We start from the raw sequence: 3654 nt of genomic DNA on the forward strand, positions 1-3654 counted from the left end.
GGTCCTGAGATAACCATAATTCATTGTAGTGCGGCCATGTTTCCTACAGTTACAATGTACATAATACTGGACAGAATGGGTGTTATTCTCCATAGGGACTAGAGATGTGCGGTTCGGTTCTCCAGAAATCTGAATCCACACAAATTTTGTGGATTCAAACCGTACCAAAATCCGATCCGGAACTCCCGAGGAGATCCAATCGGACCCGGTTTGCATCTTTCAGCTGTTCGGAATTAGAATTTTAAATCCATATTTCAGGTTTTGGATTGCAAAAATTACATGTTTTTAGCCGGGTTTTTTTTTTTTTTTACTTATTTTTATCAATGATTATTGATTTATTTTTTTTATCAATTTTTAACAAAACGAAAAACCAAACCTGAGGGTGGTTTTGCCAAACCAGAACACAATGATGGGTTAACAAAATCCAAAACACGTGGATCCCCGCATATTTCTATCAGGGAATCTTTTACATCTCCTTATTACCCTTTCTTATGTTATCTGTCTTATTATAATACTGTTAATTTAGCTAGTATATGAACACTCTGTCACTCCAGTGTGGCTGCTTTTCTTCGTACTCTGTTGCATCTCTTTGCTTCCTAAAGTGAATCTACTCCCCCAAGCTGTTGTATTGTGAAATAACTATTCCAGTGTGAAAGATTTTAATTTCTAATCAGCACAATAATTGTAACCATGCATGCTGTGCTACCTTTTATAATGTACTACAGACCAGTTATTATTTTAGTGTACTTTTTATAAGCAAGTTGTTTTTTAAATAATCCAGTTTGCGCAGTGCTTACAAACTTTAATGCTGTTGCTATAGCAAATGTTTATCACAAACACAGTGATTTCAGTTCTAATGTGCACTTAAGATGGGAGGTACACTGCACATTTAACATGCTAGTTTTACATGTTACCATAGATACACAGTACAGAAAACTGACAAATGTGGAGGAAAGAATACTAGAGGTAAATAACTATATTCATACTTCATAGCGTGAAAAACACTGTGAGATGCAGGTGGACTTTCAAAATCACAGTTCCTTCGTTGCTAAATTACATGATGGCATCTATTAAAGGTAAGTAAGGCATTTAAAAAACTGCAATTTAAAAAATAACCCTTTGTTTGCAACATTTGAATAGACCCCTTGTCACACAACCGACATTGTGTTTGCAGCTACAGTTTGGATAAAAGGCTAACTGATATGCAATCTTTACTTTCATAAATGTCATAGTTTTAAAACTGTACAAGAACATGCAGTTGAAATTGTAGTGTCGTAAAAGCGCACTTTGATGCACCCCAACATAGGAGAGAATTCAATTAGCTGTGATAACCCGTTTTCGCGTGTAAAAGTGGGATTATTTGCTATAGGCAATTTTAGGGCTATTCAATTAGCTGCGACACTTAACGTGCATTTATTCTCCACAGGACTTAAGGCAGGCATGTCCAAACTGCGGCCCTTCAGCTGTTGAGAAACTACACAACCCAGCATGCCCTGACACAGCTGTAGCATTCTCTGACAGCAAAACTGTGTCAGGGCATGCTGGGATATGTAGTTTCTCAACAGCTGGAGGGCCGTAGTTTGGACATGCCTGACTTAAGGCAAATTACTTTTCTAGTACCCCTGAGCAGGTGCAAAGAAAATCCTTATTTGAAAATCCTAGTTTGAAGGCAAAAATTTATATGGGGGTTGCTGTATGTATGGGACAGGTGTTTTTATGATTGCAGGTAGGATTTATAGATACCGTCACAAAGAATCCCCAATTGAGTCCACTTGGCGATCATAAAATGAAATAGAAAAAAAGAAGAACAACCATAGTGTTTTCTATTTTCTACATAAAATCAATTTGAATACAATATGTGATTACTCGTACCCCATAGGATGGTCTACCGTTTTACTGGTAGACAACCTCGCTTTTCATGGAGCTGGATATCACCAGTTTGGACTCTTTACTTTCAATATGTCCTTGCAGATCGTTTTCATACCAAAAAAGAGAAGAAATTCTCCAATAGTGCAACACCGTTTTATTCCATTAAAATATACATAAACATTTGGGGGGATAAGAAATGGTCTCTCACCAATGGAAATGGTCTACCACTACAGCAGACAAAAACAGCATAGGTAAGTTGTTAAATGCAGGCGTCCCTGGTACCAGCTGTCCCAAAACCTCTGGAGAGATGTCTACACCGTTTCCCCTCTTATGGTCCTCCTTCCAACGCGTTTCAACACTTCCTGTGTCTTTATCAAGGCATATTGGAGGTTTAAACTAACTGGGATTTATAGATGTTTTTAAAGATTGACTTAAAAATACATGCTTACAGACATTTTTATGCACCCCTAATTTAAGTACAGCATTTAATTTGCAGAAAAAGTGCTTTTTTTTTTTTTTTTACTGTTACAGAAAACAGTGAAAATGCTGATGCCACAAAAAACATCCCATTTTTTTAATAGTTTCACTGATTTTGTTATTCTCCCAATTCTATTATTTCTCATGAAAAAAAAAGTTTTTTAAGCATAGTTTCTGTGAAAAGCCGTGGATCTATGTATTTTCACTGCACTTTTCACGGAAGAAATGTTCACTTATCAGGTATTTGGCTTCACATGCCTGAGGCAAGCAAAACCAAACCTAATAGCCCCTGGCAAACCAATAAGATGCTGTAAATTACCGTGGCTAATTGTATACCTCCTATAGTCTTATAAGCTGAACTTGTTAGGAAATATTGGGTTGTGTTGAACAGTAGATGCTCTGTACAGGGTTCATTAATGTGCCTCTGAATTTCAGATTGCATATCCATACATGTCAGTAAAATGGATATTATAAACTATACTGTTTATACAGTATATATTTTGCATGGCTGGCCCGAGGCCTAAGGCAGCCTAGCCATCTCCCTAAGATGAGTAATGCCTAGCCTCCTGGGAGGGCCATCATGTAAAGGGGGGGACTGTAGTATTATTCACACAAACCTGCTGATCACAATGTGTCCACCCACATTGACAGCCTCATACTTGAGGACAGGTGATCAATAAGCAATGTATGTCTCACTGAAATAACTGCTTGCACCAGCATATACACACCAAATTCTCAGTTCTTAATTTTAGTATAATCAGTTTGCAAACTGTACAAAAAAAAAGGAGAAATAGATTAGTCCACAAGCGCTACTAACAATAACAAAGTATAAACATATGGTGGTTCAAATTCCAAATTATCTCAAGCAATGTCTCTGTAAAAAGTAGGGATTTCTTCAAAGGTTATAGGCCTCTTCCTTCCAACAAAGGTTCGCACCTCTAGACTGACCTCCACACAGTGCGAGATGTACATCAAAAGGTTTCTTTATAACATAATTTGTATCGCTCCCCTTTATTTTTACTGGACACCATCTTATCCCATATAGACGACACTCACCGTCGGTAAGTTCCCTATGTTCCTTGAAAGGTTTCTTTTTCTGTCACGTCACCCCTGGGCTGGTCACCAGTTCGTATGTTGTCCACCACAACAACTTCGGATGAGAAATGGTACCGGCTAGGTAATGGGTGTATCACAGAAACAGATGATGTTTGTGAAAAAAGGGGAATTTATTCCAAATAAAAACAATAAAATATTAAAAACATTCATTATATGGACACACTAGTCCTGAGTTTGTTCTGTTGTGTTCCC

This window comes from Pseudophryne corroboree, chromosome 2 (assembly GCF_028390025.1).
Source record: "Pseudophryne corroboree isolate aPseCor3 chromosome 2, aPseCor3.hap2, whole genome shotgun sequence".
Lineage (NCBI taxonomy): Eukaryota > Metazoa > Chordata > Amphibia > Anura > Myobatrachidae > Pseudophryne > Pseudophryne corroboree.